The sequence below is a fragment of the Panulirus ornatus genome, chromosome 48 (genome assembly GCF_036320965.1).
Source record: "Panulirus ornatus isolate Po-2019 chromosome 48, ASM3632096v1, whole genome shotgun sequence".
Lineage (NCBI taxonomy): Eukaryota > Metazoa > Arthropoda > Malacostraca > Decapoda > Palinuridae > Panulirus > Panulirus ornatus.
In genome coordinates this window covers 20,526,888-20,549,584 of record NC_092271.1, presented here as the reverse complement: position 1 = coordinate 20,549,584, position 22,697 = coordinate 20,526,888, and the positions used below count along the sequence as shown (strand labels likewise).

The following is a 22,697-nucleotide window of genomic DNA, read 5'->3' as shown; positions in this document are numbered from 1 at the left end:
TCCACCATGTGGAACCAGCCAGACCACTCTTCCACCATGTGGAACCAGCCAGACCACTCTTCCACCATGTGGAACCAGCCAGACCACTCTTCCACCATGTGGAACCAGCCAGACCACTCTTCCACCATGTGGAACCAGCCAGACCACTCTTCCACCATGTGGAACCAGCCAGACCACTCTTCCACCATGTGGAACCAGCCAGACCACTCTTCCACCATGTGGAACCAGCCAGACCACTCTTCCACCATGTGGAACCAGCCAGACCACTCTTCCACCATGTGGAACCAGCCAGACCACTCTTCCACCATGTGGAACCAGCCAGACCACTCTTCCACCATGTGGAACCAGCCAGACCACTCTTCCACCATGTGGAACCAGCCAGACCACTCTTCCACCATGTGGAACCAGCCAGACCACTCTTCCACCATGTGGAACCAGCCAGACCCACTCTTCCACCATGTGGAACCAGCCAGACCCACTCTTCCACCATGTGGAACCAGCCAGACCACTCTTCCACCATGTGGAACCAGCCAGACCACTCTTCCACCATGTGGAACCAGCCAGACCACTCTTCCACCATGTGGAACCAGCCAGACCCACTCTTCCACCATGTGGAACCAGCCAGACCACTCTTCCACCATGTGGAACCAGCCAGACCCACTCTTCCACCATGTGGAACCAGCCAGACCAGCTCTTCCACCATGTGGAACCAGCCAGACCACTCTTCCACCATGTGGAACCAGCCAGACCAACTCTTCCACCATGTGGAACCATCCAGACCAGCTCTTCCACCATGTGGAACCAGCCAGGCCAGCCAGAACAGGATCATCAGTAAAGTCAACAACAGGATGGAACATTCTGAGAGCAAGGCAAGGTGCAGCACACACACACACACACACACACACACACACACACACACACACATACCGTGTGAGGGAGAGAATGCGCGTATTCTCTCCCTCACACGGTATGTGTGTGTGTGTGTGTGTGTGTGTGTGTGTGTGGGTAGCAAACACTTAGTGTTATTAAATCCCACGGCCCGTCTTGTAAATGTTGGATGTCAGGCTAAACACAGTGGATGAGATGAGGGAGAGGAGGAGGAGGAGGAGGAGGAGGTGGTAAGGGGGAAACGGGAAGAAGATGGTGAGGGAGAGGTTGGGGGGGTAAAGGGAAGGAGATGGGGATGGTAAAGGTGACCAGGGAGAAGATGGTGAGGAGGAGGAAGGGGAGGAGGAGTAAGGGAGAGGATGGAGAGATGGGAACGGGAGAGAGGAAATCAGAGTGAGAGGAGGGATGGGAAGAGTAAGAATTAGTCGAGGGTATGGGAAAGGAATGGGAGACAATGATGAGAGGAACAGGGAAGAGAGGAGAGAAGTGATAGGCAGAAGCGATATGATGAAGAAAGGAAAAGGAGCGAAAAGGAAAGAAAAGAAGGAAATGATAAAGAAATCACACACACACACACACACACACACACACACACACACACACACACACACACACACACACACAAATATACATACATATGTGTGTGTGTGTGTGTGTGTGTTTGCAACTTACGGTGTTACCGGGCTCCGCCTGCTTGAGGTTACACCGCGAGTGATAGATAACTCAGTCGCCTTTGGCGAGGCAGGACCTCCTCCAGTTGACGAAACGCAGTAGACTCGCCCAGCTCATCCACCGGGATGCTATAGAAAGCATTGACGTGTGCCTCCCTCCACACACACACACTCTCTTGGCGCTTTACGTTTGTCCTTGCGCAGATGAGTGTGTGTGTGTGTGTGTGTGTGTGTGTGTGTGTGTGTGTTGAGGGATTAACATGTCTGCATGAGACTGCAAAACGTGTACGTAATGGATGATTTATTTTTTTTCCCTTTTCTCGATCGTTCATTCTGTAGCACCTCTTCGTACTCTTAATACTTTTGGTCTTTTGCCGTTCACTCGTATTGACGAATCGCCACAGGAACGCAAGAGAGTTCTTGGAAAATACCTGGGAATATTTTTGTCCATCAGTATCCGCATAGAAACCCGGACGAAAATCTCGACCAACAGATTATTATGATGATACTTCGTCCCACGTCATTCCAAGAGATAGTCTCTCTCTCTCTCTCTCTCTCTCTCTCTCTCTCTCTCTCTCTCTCTCTCTCTCTCTCTGGACGAGAAGGTGGGGGAGAAAATATCAAGAGAGCTAAGACAGCGAACGTAATTGGTAAATTACACGCCAGAAGTCCCGCGTGCATGACTTAATTCCACTGAAATTACTGGCTTCATTCCTCCTCTAGTCTTGTCTCTCGTGGTAAATGCTTCATTTTTTTTTTTTGTGTGTGTGTACCAGAACCCCTCACACTGTGACTACGATCATTACAAAACTCCTGAGTCAATGATGTATATCAGTGAGGATGATCTTACTAGGGTTCGAACCCATGATCTTCGTCGTTCCTCAAGGGCCTTTATATGTTTGGAGGTGATTGTGGTGGTCAGAGTTACCTGAAAACACCTGAAGAGGGAGTTGCAAGAATATTTTGTGGTGGTGGTGGTGGTGGTGGTGGTTTTGGTTATGACGTGGCGTTGTCGACGGCCGAAGTGACTACAACAAGTGATAGGATCCGAGAACCAGATAACGAACCAGCTTGCGTGACCATGAGTTAACATCGTCTCAGAAAGGGGGGCATGACCCACCCACTTCTCATTTCCCCCCACTCCCTCCTCCCTCCCTACCGTATGTGCTTTGATATCCCTTTAAATCCGTTCGTCCTTCCCCTCCCACCCCCACATCTTCCCTCTTCGTCCCGAGGGACGAATATTCTTAAACTGTGACTTACATCAGTAGCAACAGGTGTTAAGTGGGTCCCTCCCTCCCGGCACCACGTATAACCACAGAGTCCCCTTTCGAACACATTGTACACAGCTGCCAGGTGGTGTGAGCTGAGCTCCTCCCAGTCGCATGGTACCGTGGCTGACTTTGATAACCTTTGGCTGTTGAGAGCCAGCAAAACCCTCCCCTCCAGCAGACACACACAGCGCCGGCCATTGACTTTATCGAGGGTATAGCCAGTGCCACGACTCATTTGAGGAGTCTGCATGCGTCCCCGGCTTGCCAAAGCAGGGGCGCGCCTGACTGCTGGCTGCCTCCCTTAGTTTGTGTGTGGAGGTGAGCCACGCGAGGGTTGACCGTTATGGTACCTCTCTTTCTTTCTTTCTCTCTTTTTTCCTTTCTTTCTTTCCTCGAGTAGCGCAGCCGTGGAATTCTCTTCCTTCTGTAGTCTTTCCCTCTTCATAAAACTTCTTTGCCTTTAAGAATCAACTTTACAAACACCTCAGGAACTCAAAAGTAATTTCTTTTGAATATTTTTTTTGTTTACTTGCCACTTTTCGTTTTTTTTCATTCAGCTCGCCATGTCGGCTACTGTGAAGAATTTGAGGCACGTTTCAGGAGTTAAAGTAGCGGCAGAATTAAGGAAAATATTAACATCAGAATCGCGATAGTCCTTAATTTCTTGACGTATACCATTAACATACATTTATTTTCACCCTGCGAAAAAAAAGAGAGAGAGATTGTAGCTGCATAACCCGTATGTACCAAGTGATTTTTTTTTCTTTAATCCAGGTCGATTCTCTCTCTCTCTCTCTCTCTCTCTCTCTCTCTCTCTCTCTCTCTCTCTCTCTCTCTCTCTCTCTCTCTCTCTCTCCTTCTTCTTCTTCTGCCTCTTCCACCTTCTCTTTCCTTGAGCTTTTGAGGAGAGTCGAGCCCCTTTTATCTCGCCTGTGTTGGTGTGTGTGTGTGGGGGGCTGGGGCTGGGGCTGCTGCTGCTGCTGCTCCCCCCCCCCCCCCCCCCCCCCCCGCCCTCCCGCGCCCTACGCTGCCACCACACAGCCCACCCGCCCACCGCCCAACCTAACTGTCGCTTCTCTCATTACCATAATGTGTAAAGTTTGAGACGGTAAACAGTTTGAGTAAAGACGAAAGACTGGAGTTGCTTTTTTTTTTTCTTTCTTTTTTTTTTTTAATATGCTCTCCAAGGGCTGGTTCTTGTTACAGCGGGGAGCCCAAGTGCTGGGGGTAAACACTCGCTTGTTCTTCAAGCTCCACCACGGGTACTCCTGCCTCAGGTGGCGTACAGAAATTGGGGCCCCGAGTTGTGTTCTACGAAATGGTCGTCTTCCAACACGGTGAATACCTGCCTTGGTTTTTATATATATATATATATATATATATATATATATATATATATATATATATATATATATATATATATATATATATATATGACGGCTATAACCGTATATTATCACTATATTCGTCTCATGAATATTACCTCGTATATCTTTATGACATTACGTGTCACGTCTTCCTTACTTCCGTTCCCTCCACCTGCTCAATTCGATTACCCTCCCCCTCTTTCCCCCTTCCCCCCCTCCAAGTCCCAGATGTGTGTTAGGGGGGGGAGGGATAGGGGGAGGACAGATGTAGTCTGACTCACCCCCAGACCCTCCAAACTCCCTCTCCCCTCCCCGGCAACCTCCACCCCAAGTCTCTCTCCCCACCAAACCCCCACCCCAAGTCTCTCCCCCCGCCCCCCATTCCTCCTAGATCAAGGCGTGTGCCTGGATGGGTCGGGAGGGAGGGAGGAGGAGAGCGGACGGGGTACAGGTGTGTGTGTGTGTGTGTCTGACTCACTTCAGAATTAACGCTTCTCCCTGCTTACCTCGTCCCCCTCACCCGTCGCACCTCTGCCTCGCGTTAATTTATTAGATTGGTCTCCCGGTGCCACTTGAAACCCACCCCCCCTTTACTTAGATGTTCCCCTACACACACACACACACACACACACACACACGTAGATAGATAGATAGATATAGACAGCGCAGGATATGGATGGAATTCTGTACCTCTTCGTCCTGTATAACCCTTCCCTTCTGTAGGGTCGGGTCTACCATCACCAAATTCATTCTTGTACCGTTTGAACGAGACGGTCTCAAATAGAACCTAACTTCGCAGCTTAGGCCGCCTCGCCTGATGTGAAAGAAAAATGCATTGCGAGGTTTCCGACGAAATTTCTATCCCTATGTTATTTTTTTTTTTTCCCCGCTCTGTTCTTGGAAATCAGCGTTAGGTACCTGGAAAGACCAGATGGTCTTCCGAGCGCTCCAGTATCCCACTCACCCCCCTTCCCATCACCTTCCGGGAGAATCAGATGAGTGAACCAGGCCTGAGGACGAAGATATATCGAGGTGTTGCCCCCAGAAATAAAAGACGGGTGGTCGATCTTCCATTCCATCGCGAGTCCATATGCGGCGAAGATGTATGAGAAGACGTGGAATGTGATGAAGAAAGAAAGTATACAAGTGTCTTAGATGGTCCCTTCATATGCTGGAAGGCTGGTTCAATTTGTCATCGTTCGCACGTGATTTGAAAGAGTGGAAGCTTAAAGATCACATCTTCATAGTAGAGGAATGTTTGGATTTTTTGAAAGTACTTCTCCATGATAGACTTCTCCATGGTAGGAAAGTTTTATCGATAGAGGGGAAAGATAGGGAGATAGATACACTTAATGGTAGATATTAATCCATAGCAAGGAGTGTAGATAAAGTTATGATAGATATGGAAACATAGCACGGAATATAGAGAGACTTTATGGAAAATAGATAGACTTTATTTAAACATAGCGTAGCAGTGAATATAAACTTTACGTAAAGATAAGAATGCATAGCAAAGAGGACTGACAATCTTTTAGATAAGAATCCACATCAAGAAAGATATGGTAAACCTGTGATACTTAAAAAGGAAATCCATGGCAAGGAAGAGTAGATAAAGATCACGACAGATTCAAATTCACATCAGAGCGGGATACTTAAGGATGACACAGCTGCCCCAGGCCACACAGCACGACCTGAAATCGATCTGGGCCACAGTGACACATTTGTGACCAACCACCGCATTCACTGTGGATTGCGACAGAATGGAACTTTTAAGTCCCTGCCCTGATCCATCTCAGGTTGGTACACGGTATACTAAACCCGGCGGTGGTGAACGTAATGGAATTTGTTTACAATGCTCCGATGTTGGTTTGGCCCTCAAGATGGTGCTCGCCAGAGTGGTGACAGATGGTACTACATGCAGCGTATCAACAGCTGGTACTCCCCAGAGTGGTGACAGATGGTTTCCGTCGGAGTATCAAAAGATGGTACTCTCCAGAGTGGTAACAGATGGTTTTCGTCTGAGTATCAACAGCTGATACTCCTCAGAGTGGTAACAGATGGTTTTCGTCGGAGTATTAACAGATGGTACCCCCAGAGTGATAACAGATGGTTTTCGTCTGAGTATTAACAGATGGTTTTCGTCGGAGTCTCAACCCATGGTACTCCCCAGAGTGGTAACAGATGGTAGTCGCCAGAGGGCTAACAGATGGTTCTCGTCAGAGTGATAAAGAGATGGTAGGAGCCAGCGTGCTGACAGATGGTATCCGTTAGAATGACAACAATATGGACGTCGATAAGTTAGAACAAGATACTGAAAAAGATGAAATATTTCGTGTAAATCTTACATCTATCTGGCCGTCCTGAGATCTATTTCATGAATAGATGTGAATCTATTAATCTTTACTTGCTCGTGGCAACAGGCAGAACCTGCTCGTGGCAACAGGCAGAACCTGCTCATGGCAACAGGCAGAACCTGCTCATGGCAACAAGAGCTGAACCTACTCATGGCGACAAGCAGAACATTGTCTTGATTACGTCCCTCCTCTCCTCCTCTTATTACACCTTGCTGATGGATGGCTGGTTAGCAGGGCTTTCAGCATATCGACTGCCAGGTGGGGGTCATCGGTAAGGCCGTCAGCGGCCAATTATAACCATCAGTCGAGTAGAAATATATATAAATATATGAACAGATTATTCAGGTGTTCAGAAAGATTCTAAGGCCACCATACAGGCTTCACACTGTACATGTCTCCCTTGACCTCTCCCTCATCACTGTACATGTCTCCCTGGACCTCTCTTCCTCACTGTACATGTCTCCCTTGGCCTCTCCCTCATCACTGTACATGTCTCCCTGGACCTCTCCCTCACTGTACATGTCTCCTTGGACCTCTCCCTCACTGTACATGTCTCCCTGGACCTCTCCCTCACTGTACATGTCTCCTTTGACATTTCCCTCACTATACATGTCTCCCTGGATCTCTCCCTCACTGTACATGTCTCCCTGGACCTCTCCCTCACTGTACATGTCTCCCTGGACATTTCCCTCACTATACATGTCTCCCTGGATCTCTCCCTCACTGTACATGTCTCCCTGGACCTCTCCCTCACTGTACATGTCTCCCTGGACCTCTCCCTCACTGTACATGTCTCCTTTGACCTCTCCCTCACAGTACAATTTCCCCCTTGACCTCTCCCTCACTGTACATGTCCCCCCACCCCTCCTTGACTACTACTACTCCATCCACTTAGAAATCTAAACCACGCGACCACCTTCACCCGGACACCAAGATAACAAGATGCACTCATCATTGCTGTGATATACAAGACGTACATATGAGTTTGTATTTTGGATGACTTGTAAACATTATATTTTACTTGTGAATGTGGACCTTGTACTTTGCTTAACACTTGTCAACAACATGATAGGATGAGGAGTTTTGGGTCTGTATTTCAGCGTTTGGATTTTTTGAATATTATGAAGCGTTGGTATGGGTAGTGGAGGTATATATATATATATATATATATATATATATATATATATATATATATATATATATATATATATATTATCCATAGGGATAGGGGAGAAAGAATACTTCCCACGTATTCCCTGCGTGTCGTAGAAGGCGACTAAAAGGGAAGGGAGCGGGGGGATGGAAATCCTCCCCTCTTGTTTTTTTTAATTTTCCAAAAGAAGGAACAGAGAAGGGGGCCAGGTGAGGATATTCCCTCAAAGGCCCAGTCCTCTGTTCTTAACGCTACCTCGCTAATGCGGGAAATGGCGAATAGTATGAAAGAAAAGAAAAAGAATATATATATATATATATATATATGCTTGTCTGGTAGACCTGTTCGTATACAGCGAAGGTTGAGTGTGGTGTCGGGGAATTAACTCTATCATCTCTTCACACATCGGAAAATATGGCATTTAACCGGAGACAGATTCGGTTATGGCGAGTTTGGGACGACATCCTCAGACACCCGGCCCTTGAGGACATGCATGAACAGTTAGGGTAACTTTAGCGGTGTACAAACTGGTCGCCACTGGTCTGGTCGACCGTACCACCACGAACTTAGCGATGTTTAGCACATTTGGCTGCCCCAGGACCCGCTAACACACTGTTAAGTATAGGTTAGCGGGTCCTGTGTATGTGTGTGTGTGTGTATGTGTGTGTGTTACACCTGCAGGAGGCAACGTCTCAGAGGAAGGGTGGCCTTTGATAAGGTTATGTCACCGCCGGCGGACGGGAAAGAGTACACCTGGCCACAAAGGACCCCAGTTTACCCTGCTGCTGTGTGAGGGGCAAGGCCTTGAAAGCTGAAGGGGGCCCCATGAAAGGGGTCTTAACACTGAGTAATAATGATAATAATAATGATAATAATAGTAATGATAATGATAATAATGATAATAAGATAAGAAGGATGATAATGATAATTTATAATCTTTTGTGATGTTGCAAATCTTGCCACAATCTTCTGTTTTGAAGATTATTTTCTGAAGATAATTACAGTGATGATGTGCAGCCACGGAATCCTTGCTTCGGGTGGGGGAGCGATGGTAAATCAGTTACCTTGATTAACTATGAAGGAAGGAATGTGATTAACTATGAAGGAAGGAATATGATTAATTATGAAGGAATATAGATATTGATTAACTATGAAGGAAGGAATGTGATTAACTATGAAGGAAGGAATATGATTAATTATGAAGGAATATAGATATTGATTAACTATGAAGGAAGGAATGTGATTAACTATGAAGGAAGGAATATGATTAATTATGAAGGAATATGGATATTGATTAACTATGAAGGAAGGAATATGATTAATTATGAAGGAATATAGATATTGATTAACTATGAAGGAAGGAATATGATTAATTATGAAGGAATATAGATATTGATTAACTATGAAGGAAGGAATATGAATATTGATTAACTATGAAGGAAGGAATATGATTAATTATGAAGGAAGGAATATGGATATTGATTAACTATGAAGGAAGGAATATGAATATTGATTAATCGCTGAATATGACTCTGGTCTTAGGCAAATGTTTTCATTCCATTTTTATGTTTTTGGATATTTTTAATGAGTCAGATTGCACAGAGTATGTGAGTCAGTTTACATAGAGTGTGTGAGTCAAATTACATAGAGTGTGTGAGTCAAATTACATAGGGTGGGTGAGTCAAATTACGTAGAGTGTGTGAGTCAAATTACATAGAGTCAATGAACTTGGATATTGACTCGTCTGTATACTCACACCTCTCACCTGTGTCCCCTCACTTCGTTGATGTGTGTGAGGGGAAATTTAGCCACCAGGTCTAAGGAGCCATATTATATTCTACCTTTTCTTTTCTTATTTTTTTTTTTTTTGGCACATTTCAGTGAGCCTGTGTGTGTGTGTGTGTGTGTGTGTGTGTGTGTGTGTGTGTGTGTGTGTGTGTGTCCACAACAGACAGACGAAGGAATATTTCTTTTTTTTTTTTTCGAGTGTGTGGAATATTTCGAGGTGTTGGCTGACCATGTGAAGACATGGTTCCCCCTTCCCAGTGCGCACACACACACACACACACACACACACACACACACACACACACACACACACACACGTTCGCCGGTATCCTCAGTGGCTGTTGAATAGCGGGCCCCCCTTTCCCCTCCTTCTCCCCAGGTCTGAGAAAGCAACTTTCCAAGGCAGTGATATATAGAGGTGACGTCACTACCCCCCCCCCACCGATATTGGCCCAATTTATGGGGTATCGAGGCGACATTTCAGGGGAAGTGAGGACACACACACACACACACACACACACACACACACACACAGGGCACGAAATGTATGCTAGAGAACAGTGTGAATGTGTGTGTGTGTATGTGTGTGTGTGTGTGTGTGTGTGTGTGTGTGTGTGTGTGTGTGGACAGGAAATTTTATCTAAAAGTATACACCGTCGTGATATATATATATATATATATATATATATATATATATATATATATATATATATATATATACATATATATATATAAAACGCCCTCTTTCAACATTTTACACGTTCAAGTGAAGTGAATCTCCAGGGTTTTATTTTCATGGAAACTATAGAAAAGGGAGAGGAAACGTACGGAAATAATTCTTCACCCATCTACCATTTTGTTCTCTCGTGAAACACTCATCACTGAGGCCCCCCCTCGACATCACCGTCATAACCTCCTACAGAAGGGGAAGAAAAAGCTAGTTTAGAATCCAATAAAACCCGGGGCGCCTTTGGCATATCATCAGGGGATTTGTAATTTTGATATCTGCCACACCTGTTGTGAGGTAGCGTACCCATAGTCTTCTAAAAAGGCTTCGCTTTCGCACTTCAGTTGCCTGAACGTTTCACCGTGATCGTAGCAGCAACCCGTAATTAGTAAGTAGCGCTTCAAATGGGGCTTGAAACTTATGAATGGTTAAGCACCATTGATGCCTCGATATGAGCAGTATGTCCCTGTGAAAGAGAACCCCCTTACCAAGAGCTTTCCTTCCGGCGTGACGCACACTCGCGCAGGAGACTCTGAAGAGAATATATTTGCCACTGCAAAGGGAACTCAAGGATAAGGGAAAACCTGGAATTCCAAAACGTTGTCACCGCAGAGCGAATTGACCGAGGAGAGACTTTGGAGGGGGAAACGTAGCCATAGGGAGACCAGCTCACGAAGGCGACTTCGAAGAGGTGGGGGGAAAAGGCAACGATGCCACCACAAGAGTGCGAACTCACGAAGACCTCGAAGAAAACGTTGCATTACCGCCCTTAGTCCTAATGCGTCAGTCTCAGCGATGATCCCTCGATATCTCTCCCAGCGAACCAGGTGAACCCTTGATCTCCACCAGACTACGTCCTTGCTGACCCGCGGTAGGTGGTAGTGGGAGGTCGGGGATAGAGAAGAGGGTGAGAGTGAGGGAGAAGAGAGAAGAAGAACATAAAGATCGGAAATTAGAGGAGAAAAACGGGAAAAAAAATGAGAATGGAAAGACAATTAGGGAGCGATTAAAGGAAGCTGTCGGCTCCTGTATAGAGTTACACCCGTAAAAGTGTTTGGTTATCAGGTTCCATGTACGTTGCAGTCCAAGCTTGTGACGTATCCCAGCCAGCGTGTATTGTGGTAACCAAAGGATGCTGCTGATCCTCAGAATAGGCATGGATGGCTGTGATCATGCTACAAGAATCGTGTTGCAGCTACGATGCTGTGATGGAATAGTGGTCAAGATTACTTTATGGTCAAATGATGTATATACTATCTATAAGTACTTAAGTTGTGTTGTGGCCAGATTATAGTATTCTAAGCCAAGTTCTAGCCGACTTGTGGTGGTCAAGTGGTGTTAGATCCTCCATTGAGTAATCTAATCTGATGTCTTTACATCCATAGTCGCATTGAGATGGATATGATCAACCAGGACTCCTCTTCAGTTGCCGTAAATTTGGTGTGTGTTTGATGGCTTAAAGGAGGTCAAGCGGTGAAAATTTAAGGCCAATAATGTACAGATTATAATGTCTTTCTCGACGTTATTTCTTGTTAAGCTTTTTGAGGTGAGAACCCTGTGGCTGGCACATGTTCCACTCTTGTTTGAGGGTCGAGTTAACCCGACAGCATTGGTCATCTCTTCTGTAATGATAATGAATATCATTATCATTATAACAACAATCAGTATGATTCGTATTACTTAAAAGTATCAAAAATAATCATAATTACGTTTATCACTTTTGAAATGATTACTGACTTTGTCATTACACAACCCGACGGTTGTCATGCGCATAGCGTCATGCGACAATGGTTTAGTGTATGACGGACCCCGACCGCTGTGAGGCCTAACGCGTAGCGTAAACTTCCCCGCCACCGCCACCACCCATGCATGACGCGCCCTTCACATTGTCTTTCGCCTGGGTTGAGACACCGTGAGACACCGTCCGAAGCTTCGCGGGTAAGGGGGGAACCCGACCCGTGGCGCCCGGTTCGATTCTGAAGAATATTGTGAGTCATGGTGCTGCCCCCGCTGATGAAACGTGAGAAATAGCGTGAATCACGGTAGTACCCGCTGGTGAAATCGTGATATCTCGTCCGGTGAATCAGTGGACCTTGAGGTCCCGTCGTGTTGGAGTGGCTGGCCGATAGATTCCTTGGGGGGTCGCCAGTGACCAAGTTTGGCCTCACGATTACGAGAGAGAGACACACACACAAGTTTGGACCTTACCATTACGGGAGACACACACACACACACACACACTCCACCTCTCTATACAAGGCACTGGACTCTCAACCACACCTGCCAACATGGCATGACTCCACCTTGCCACCTTCACCGCCAGGCCTCCTTCAGCGTCGGCTCGGAAACAAAAGATCACACTAACAAGGCAACCAGAGGAATCCAATCCTCCACGCTGATCGTGTGATTCGTAGCGCGTGGCCACCCTCGCCGGCGCAGCTTCCCATGTGTCCTGACTATATTTGACCCCTGGAGGAATGTGCCGACCGCACTTTTGGGCGGCGGACGGACACACACGCACACGGAACACATCTGCATCTCACAACAGAGCAGGAATAGCTGATTATCACACACACACACACACACACACACACACACACACACACACACACACACACACACACACACACACCTTGCGCGTCTTCATAAGGTTTCTGGTAGGGTTGATGAGAGGGATACGAGAGCCTTTCAGGTTGGGTATATTTAGAATACATATTTCTTTTGTTAGGGACGTTTGCCTTGTCTTACGGTGTGCACACTTGGCTATAGTTATGGTTGGGTTAGTCATAAAGTTGCTCAGTTACGCTGTAGGATTTGATATAAAAGTTCTTCAGCATTTGGAAATAAGAGGAAAAGTGTTGGTAGTGATATGGATCAAGGTATATATGATCCAGCATAGACACGGGGGTATATATGTGCTTTTGCATGACCTGGTTTTGTAGTGACGGGAAATTACAAGCGGCCCATAGAGACCAGCCCAGCTTCAGCACCACTAGGCGTCTGGATCGCCTCCACCCCAACCATCTTATTTATAAATTCATTTCTTTTCTGGACGGGGTCTCGTCCCTCTTGAGAATGTACTCTCGAAGTCAGAAATCTGAATTTGGTTAAATAAACTGTTATCATGATTATGTGACTCCTGCTCCCTCTGAAAAGTTTTAATGTAAGTCTCATCTTCTTCGACCTGGACCCCCACCTTTTTTTCAGCTCTTCCCTTTCCTAACCCTGTGGTAGACGAGCGTTGGCGAAGCCCGCCCGTAGATGGTCGCCGATACCTTCCTCCCCTGGTAGGGGCACTGTCGCTACATGTCACTAAGAGCTCTAGTCTGCCTATCTAATCCTACGTTGCAACCACCTTTTGCGAAACTTTTGTATGCTGATGGTAAATGAAACATGTTTTACATCACATCTTTTATACAAGGCTTATTAAGTTATGTAAATTTCCAAGTGTTCTTGACGTTAATGGGATTGTTCAGGGTTAAGGAAGGGGGGGAAAAATATATATTACCATGAGCTAATGACTCTACACATCCCTTATCATTAGCCGAGTTGATTATCAGAGAGAAATCTCTACAGTAGGAAATGAGATGATTTCGTATTGTCTGCTTAATGATGTCGAACCCTGGATAAAGTCTTGCCTGTCTCGCAAGATCTGAGGAGCTCGTGGTGGGTAAATATCATGAACACGTCTTCCAGATCTTTCCAGTCTTTGCTGTCTTCCCCCCCCCCCCCCACACACACACACACACACACACACACACACACACTCATTGTATTTTTTTCTTATATCGATGGTTCGTGATCGGGGCCCTTTGGATTTAGTGTGATTCCTCATTTAATCCCGTTGGGAAAGGCCAGATCGGGCCGCTGGAGCTGGCCTGGTCCCTCCATTGAAATCCCGATGCTGGATACAGCCATCGGCCACTGGGGCTTCGATCCGAGTCCATACATGAGCTCGGTGTTCAGCGAAGTATCTGCTGACCCTCGCGATATACACGACCCCAGAGCCACAGTGCGCGCGCGCGTGGTGGTGTGCTCGCTGCAAGTTGTATCTATTCTCACCAAAGTGATCCGGTGCAGAAGAGGAGGCCCCAGCGGCGATGATGATAGATATGTAGTAGTTCTGCGCGCCTTGTTTTGTACGTCGATTTTATCCTTTCCTGTGTGTGTGTGTGTGTGTGTGTGTGTAAGGGATGTCTCTGCTCGTGTGTGTGTGTGTGTGTGTGTGTGTGCAAGGGATGTCTCTGCTCGTGTGTGTTAGTGTGTGTGTGTGTGTGTGTGTGTGTGTGTGTGTGTGTGTGTGTAAGGGATGTCTCTGCTCGTGTGTGTTAGTGTGTGTGTGTGTGTGGGATGTCTCTACTCCGTTCGGTCTGGCTTTTGAGCAGTTCTGCTGCCACTGGGGAAAGAGAGGCTTGTAGATGATGAAGGCTGTGGCCCCTAGTATAACAATGGTGTGTGTTTTGCAATGTATTGATATTGTTTTGAAATGTATTGACTCTAACCTGATCTCCCTTATCTCTTTTTTGCCCTCAATGCTTTCTAATATTTCGCCTTGAGTGGTGGAGAAACGAGAGTGTATATGTCGTGCAGATGTACCTGATTTGCGTGACAGAATCTTTTTTTTTCCTTTTTTGAATCCTTTTAAAAACATTGTGAAGTAGTCGTGTGAGAATATGCAGGTTATGTGAGTGGGAATATACCGTCAATGGCATAGGCGTAGTTGGCGCCTAATGACGAGGGTAAATATGGTCAGTGGCCGATACTATTGCACTTTGAGACTTCGAGCCCTCGTTCATCCTACGACGAGAATACCCTGGTGGTCATTACTAATGGTCATTACTTTCGCATGCACCGATGTTTCGCGCCACATCGCGCTAAAAAAAAAAAAAACCCGACGCATTACGGGCACGTCGCGCACCTCGACGGGAACGCACCACAGGTAAATATCTCGCCTGGAATCGGAGGGCTCAAAAAGGGGGAATACAACACCCGAACCCCTTCCATGATGGATCTGTGTGATAGTCACGCCACCCGTTTTCACTCCGACTCTTAAAAGAAAAGAAGAAGAACAAAAAAAAGCGTTCTGCTTCCCCTACGACGTCCTCCACTTGATGTCAGGGGAACCAAGCCCTTCAGGGGTAAGGGGACCAAGTCACTCACGGACGCACGGTAGGGGAAACTGAACTCAGAAGAAGGAACATGCGTAAGGTTCCGTCATGCTTCACTGTTCATATATATATATATATATATATATATATATATATATATATATATATATATATATATATATATATATATATATATATATATTTATATATATATATATATATATATATATATATATATATATATATATATATATATATATATACACTCACTGAGATCCTTGTAAACGACTTAAGTTGATAAGCTTAAAGATAATAATCTTAAAAGATGATCTCGTACAGGCATTAAAAATTATAAAAGGCTTCGTTGGTCTCGGTGTAATAGAGAGAGAGAGAGAGAGAGAGAGAGAGAGAGAGAGAGAGAGAGAGAGGCTTGAGCCTCACCCATCTGGAGCACCAGGACCTCCAGATGGGGACGGACGTGACCCTTGTATACACCGGTGGGGGGAGTTGAAAGAAGAGGAGTATGGACGGGGAGGCTACGGTAGAGGGGAATCGAGTTCCATTGAGTCGTTTCTAGCCGTGTGAAAGAACTGTTTCCTCAAAGGAAAAAAATTGTAAGTCCAGACCGGGGCGGGGGGGCTAGCTATCTGTAGCCTAGGACAGTAGGATGAGCGAGTTCTGTATGGGTAAAAGAGGACCTTCGTCAGCCGTTAATGTTTACGTGATGCTCAGAACAAAAGGGTTTTCGAAACCATTAATGCGATGATTTTTTTTTTTTCACCCCCACAGCAACCAACGGAGGTTGTAGGATCAACAGTTGGGAGTGGAAGGTGCAGCCACGACCATCTGTAGGAAGACTTACGACGAATCAGGGGGTCACGGAGACCATAAGGACAGGAGCAAGAAGTTCAGGACGTCTGAGTTTGCGAATTGGTTGTTGCGATGCCTCCTCCATCCTTCCTTCCGCCGAACAGGTGAGCTCTGTAGAATTTTCCTCCTCCTCTTCCTCCTCTCATTATTTTCTTGCCTCGTCGTATACCCTCTATTTATGGGCCAGGCCTACAAGCATCAACGGAGCCTTGATTGATTTTTTTTACGTTATTTTTTTCTTTTTTTCCTTCCACATGAGATGGCCTTTGATTGGGGCATGTTTTCACCCGTGTCGTGTCGGTCACAGTGATGAAAAAAGAGAGAGAAATTAGAAAATCATCGATGTATCGAGGAAAATTTTGCGTTTGAGCTAAGAGTGTTGAGGCCAGGGAAGCCACAACAGTATGAGGAGGAGTTCGTTGGAAACTGACCCGTGAACCATTGATCCTAGACGGTGGTGAGAGAGAGAGAGAGAGAGAGAGAGAGAGAGAGAGAGAGAGAGAGAGAGAAAGAGAGAGAGAGAGAGAGAGAGAGGCTTAACAGTAGGTAGGTCGGGACAACCTGAAAACCGTGCTGCTTGTGTGTGTGTGTGTGTGTGTGTGTGTGTCGTGAGGTGGCGTAGGAGTGGCTTGTGAATGACTGCTTCCGAGGCTTTGGAGATGAAGGAAGTGCGAGCTACTTAGGCCAGTTGTTGGATGGGGACGAGAGACCCTCCATTTCCGATAGATGGTTGATCGCTGATGAACTACCAGAACTTGAGGGGAATCGTAGTGAAAGACAAGAGAAAACGGGAAGAAATTGCGTTTGACTGGAAGGGTAGATCTGGTGGCCACTTCCTCACCACAACAACAGGTCCAGAAGCCTCGTTGTGAAGACAGACCAGTGTCGCTGCGAGCAGCATCGTAATGCCGACGTCGAACTCACGAGTGGAGGGTTCACGATCCACGAAGAAGAGTCACATCACGGGTCGTGGAGGCGATTGCTTGGGTAGGGAGAGTCGGAGGGCGAGTGGACGGACGAGTTCGAGGGTAAAAGAAAAAAGAGGAAAAAGAAAGATTTTTAGTGAGGGAACCAGAGCGATTTCCTCCGCTTCACCTGCAGGAGATTAAGTGAACGCCGGCCTGTGTCCCTTATCGTGCCGGCACCGTGTCCCTCTTGGCCCCACTACACGTTGCTCAGACGTCGCAGACCTGGACGTGGGGTTAAATTCTTGTCGCTGACGGGGAGGGGCCAGGCCCTCTGGACCTACCCACCCAACCAGGAGGCTGGTAAGAAGGAGAACCGGAGCGATTTATCAGCAGGGGGGCCTGCGCGCGAAGTGACTTTATTTCGTATAAACTGTTCCTTCGCAGTTTGCAGTTATTTCTCGCTGTAACATAAATTTTGAGTGTCGGGGTCAGGGCTGCGTCTGTGGTGCCTGTAAAGTGGCCTGTTTGTTTCGGGGAGGACCTCCCTTAACGTAAGAGGCTGAATCACGGACGGATGAGGGAGAGGAGAGGAGGGGAGGAACGTGGAACATGGAACGTTCCGTTCCATTCTTTAAAAGTTGTGTCACATACATTTCTAGTACTGTTAGATGCTTCTGTTGGAGGAGGAGGAGGAGGAAGAGGAGGAATATCACTCACGCAGGAGTCTACCCTAACCAGGACTCTCGTATTGCCCAACTGTACCGATCGTACGAGAAGGGATGCTCCAAGGAGAGGTGTAAGATGCCACTAATAATGTGCTTGGGATTCCCTCAGGAGGCGAGACGCTTGTGGTGTCGGGGTAAATTGGTTGTGCAATGGGGAAACTGGTCGATGGGGTCCCAGCGGGTCGGTCTCATACGCGGCTGAGGTCACGGGGAAGCTGGGTGAGGTCACTGGCAAGTTGGGTGAGGCCACGGGCAAGCTGGGTGAGGTCACGGGCAAGCTGGGTGAGGTCACGGGCAAGCTATGTGAAGTCACTGGCATGCTGGGTGAGGTCACGGGCAAGCTGGATGAGGTCACGGGCAAGCTGGGCGAGGTCACGGGCAAGCTGGGTGAGGTCACTGGCAAGCCATATGAGGTCATCAGTATTGGAGAACGTCTTGGAGTTTATATCATTTCTCATAGCGAGAGTTGCAGCTGAAAGAAAAGAAGAAAAGAAAATATTCTCCAAGAAGGACTCTTTTAGGGCGGGATTACAGGACATTTGACTCAATTAGGGCACAGAGAGAAGGTCTGACACTCAGGGCTCCGGGATGGGGAAGGAGGAGTATTCGCCCACGCAGTTGCTGTGGGTCGTTAAAGGCGACTTACAAGGGCGGGAATGGGTTGGGCTGGATGGCCTCCCCTCCTGTGCTACTTTTCAGAAGAAGGAATGGAGGAAGAAGCCCCCGTGATGCTCTCTTCCTCTAAGGCTCGTTCATCTGATCCTGATATACACGGAAAATAGCGAACACTTAGGAAAGTAAAGAATATATATATATATATATATATATATATATATATATATATATATATATATATATATATATATATATATATATATAGAATGTATATGTACCCATTATTCGACCAACCTCGAAAGGGAGTTCGAAGACCAGCTCATTCAGCTCTTGCATCCGAGGTTCGAATTCACGGACGAGATGTGTATCATAGATCATGCGACTAAACACATCATGTTTGTACCATGTCTTCCCTCCTGTGTATGCACACACACACACACACACACACACACACACACACACACACACACACACACACACACTAGCCAATGCCAGGCACACATCTTATCGCCCTGCCCCTCGGGGAGGATGAACAGGTGGGTGGACTGTGGACCGGTTGCTGCGAGTAGAATTCGAACATTTGCAGGTTTGAGCCCAGACGGGCCTAACCATACATGCCGGCCAGTGATGCTAACCACTACACCACGAAGGTCCATGTGTGTGTATGTGTGTGTGTGTGTGTGTGTGTGTGTGTGTGTGGTTGCAAATATACATTTCTGTACGCAAAAGTGCGTGTATGTATTCGGATCTTAATACGTGAGTGTGGATGTGCACAGATATGTTCCCATACGTGTGTATAATGCCTCTGTAATTGTACCAATACGTGGAAATAATACAGTGAGCGTGATTGTATTCGTATGCGTGCATAGCGCGCTGTCCAGGGAAAAATTACGTGCGTATGCGTGTGTCGCTGTGTGAACGCGTGAGCAGAAATGGGGGTATACGTGTTTCAGGTCGCGCCCCATCTCACGTATGAGCGGGCGAGTACTTTAAAAGCAGTAGCGACCTTCCCTGGCCCCTCGTCTGCGTTTGCGTGCTAGGACGGGTGTGGTCGAGGGGGCGTTCTTATCTACTGGAGTAAAGACCTGGGTTGTGATTCGGGGGACGCGCCAACACACAGACAGACAGACGGCTGAGGTCATTCTCCTCACACGTTCGTTGTCACCAGGTTGTGTTGATGTGTGACACACACACACACACACTCACACACACACACACACACACACACACACACACACACAGAGGGTTGCTCAGCTGTCCGTAATACAATATATGGCATACCAGTCGTCGACCTCTCTCTCTCTCTCTCTCTCTCTCTCTCTCTCTCTCTCTCTCTCTCTCTCTCTCTCTCTCTCTCTCTCTCTCTCCAGTGGCTGCCCCTCTTCTCTAGCTTGCCTCACACCCCCACCCCCTCACGTGGGCTTGATGGCGTCCAGTCCACAGACAGACAGACGTACAGTCTCGCTTATCTCTGACCCTGTAAGACTCGGCGACACACCTGACTAACTGACTCGCCCACACACACACACACACACACACACACACACACACACACACACACACACACGACTCTCCTCTGTTCATCTTCTACCCTCGGTTTTTCCCTACGGTAAGGGCTTCTACCCTGGCAGAATCTCTGGTCGTTGAGTGAGTACTCTCTCTCTCTCTCTCTCTCTCTCTCTCTCTCTCTCTCTCTCTCTCTCTCTCTCGATCTGCTCCAGAGAGAACGCCCCATCAAGTTGTCTATGTGGTTTCTTTTTTTTTTTTTTTTTACGGTATCGATCGCAGCTCTCAAAACCTTCAGTACAACGTTGAGATGATGAAGATGATGAGGATAGTAAAAGCTAATATGATCGTCTGCTGAACGTAATCAGATCATCTGAATGTGTTAATCTATCATGTATATATATTCTGATTATATTTATTTTTCCAAACTTGCGTGTGACTGAAGACCTGAGGTTTCAGGTTCGTGGGTGTGTCGAGGTTTCTAAGTCCCTCAGGAAAACCCGAAGGATGGTTTTTAAGGGTTCAGTGGTGTGTACAAAGTGGCGAAAGACATAACGGGTTCTTCACGGGTTAAACATTAGCTTAGAGGGAACTTCGTGAGGGTGATTTAACTTCTGCTAAATTCTTGCCGCCTCGCGAAATACTTAATTTAACTTTCGTTAGCTGTTATTTATCTCCTAGCATTGCTTAGTGTTTAGGTTAACTTCGACCCGATGAAAGTTTGAAGTGACCGTGGCATTCACTTACCTTGCAGATGAACGTATGGCTTCAGGCGAGGCGATGCTTCTCAATCCTTTAGGGCCAGGCAGTGCCCACACTCTTGTCACTGTTGAAGTGATCGGCCCTCTTGGTTCACTGCACTAGGGCTTCTCCACACCTCCTGTTCACTGCATTAGTGGTCCCTCTTGCTGGTCCCCGCAACCGTGTTCCACCTGCTGGATCACTGTAGCAGCAGCAGCAGCAGCAGCGTCCCCACCTGCTGGTCACTGCAGCAGTGTTTCCCACCTGCTGATCACTCTGCAGCAGCAGTGTGTCCCGCCTGCTGATCACTGCAGCAGCAGTAACAGCAGCAGCAGCAGCAGCATCATCATCCCACCTTCTGGTCACTGCCACAACAGTGGATGGTTCGCCTGCTGGTCACTGCAGTTCAGGGTGTCCTGTTTCCCCTTCACTCGGTAACTGTTCTCTTGTCAACCATTAAATGAATCCGTTTTCTTCACTTTCGTCTTCTATCAAGTGACAAAAAAAAAAGAAAAAAGAAAAAAAAAATTGCGACAAGGAAAGCTTGTCAGGTGAGAGAAACTGCAAAATTTTTCATATCCATCTTTTGCAGTTAACCAGAAAATGTCACCAATATACTCAAAAAAAAAGCCTTTTTAGATATGATATTTAGAAGAAAAGGGAATTACCTAGATAGGCTGACAGAGACAGATATTTGTAATATATATATATATATATATATATATATATATATATATATATATATATATATATATATATATATATATATATATGACTTTTACACATCACTAAGACACACCACACACAAAAAAAATTATAGCATATATATATATATATATATATATATATATATATATATATATATATATATATATATATATATCATGAGCAAGGTAGTGAAAAAAAATGTTTTTTTTTTCAATTCAAGCACTGAGCATATAGACGTTGAGGGGTTGGCGTAGACTAAGACAGAATTTGTTGGGGGGATATACAACACAGAGGGTATACAGTTCACTTTCTGCTGCCGTGGAGCGGAACTGTAGTAGTAGTGGTGGTAGTAGTAGTAGTAGGAGACGGCAGTCGCTGAGAGGGTGGTTGGTGGTGGGCACATGAGGGAAGGTAGTGGTGGTGGTTGTAGAGAGGGCGCTCACACACACACATGGGGCTCACACTAGCCATCCTGTAGTTTAGAATACTGTAATTTAACGGAGAGAGAGAAGTCCGCAGTGTATTCTCTCTCTTCTTATTTTCCTCTCCTCCTCTTTCGTCCGGGAAAACGCTTCTTTTTTTTTTTTAAAGACATTTAGTTAACCATTCTTATTATTTTTTTTCAAAGTAGTCGATTTAGTGTCCCGCGCGAGAGAGACGTCCAAATTAGTATGACCAAAAAAAAAAAATTGCACTGAATTATCAGGATTATTCTTGTGTGTATTTTACAATATCGAATTATAACAGAGTTTTACTTATGTTAATTATTATTATTATTATAAGTTTTGGGTTGTTAGGGGGTGATAGGAGTCATATGTACTTGCAGTTTGTCAAGATGGTTATAGGAATTCATTGAAGGAAGCAAGTGGTTTTGCAGGCACATTTCCTCGACGTTAAGATCCCGGCCTCGCTAAAGCCTTCCTTCCGACTTCCAAGCACTCCATCACAACTTTCCAGTGGTACCAAATTCAATATAAACAAACTTTCTTCTTCTCCTTCAGGTCACCTGATTCACCTCAAGCTGCATGGCGGCAAGACCTTCCAGTTGCTTAAACTGTAAACAGAAATAACTGCTGCAGCGCCCGACCAAAAAAAAAAAAAATTTTGGCTCTCTTTTGGACCGGCAGTAAGAAACTTTCCGGAGCGACCGCGACAAGCCGGGCGTCTCCGCGGGCAGACGCCACACGAATGACCCAGCCTCTCTCGAACGCCCACTGGTGTTGCCGGCGCCCGGCCCAGGATCTCGTACACACCTGCCCAAGCCACGCTTTAATCGTTACCGAGTTGAAATTAT

At 46.3% G+C, this 22,697-nt stretch overlaps 1 protein-coding gene and 1 long non-coding RNA gene across 7 annotated transcripts in view; one reads left to right on the top strand and one right to left on the bottom strand.

Annotated features, from left to right (window-relative positions):
- mAChR-A (muscarinic Acetylcholine Receptor, A-type) overlaps positions 1–22,576 on the bottom strand; it is a 461,181-nt gene extending 438,605 nt beyond the window's left edge. For all 5 annotated transcript variants that reach the window (XM_071690083.1, XM_071690085.1, XM_071690087.1 and 2 more), the window contains exons 1-2: positions 22,419–22,576; positions 20,702–21,183 (exon numbers count right to left, since the gene is read on the bottom strand). The gene's annotated coding sequence lies outside the window, so the exon portion shown is untranslated. The remainder of the gene's footprint in view (positions 1–20,701; positions 21,184–22,418) is intronic.
- Positions 1–22,697, top strand: part of LOC139763813 (uncharacterized) — a 196,176-nt gene that overhangs the window by 95,300 nt on the left and 78,179 nt on the right. For both annotated transcript variants that reach the window (XR_011716267.1, XR_011716268.1), the window contains exon 2: positions 16,120–16,304. This is a non-coding gene — a long non-coding RNA (uncharacterized lncRNA). The remainder of the gene's footprint in view (positions 1–16,119; positions 16,305–22,697) is intronic.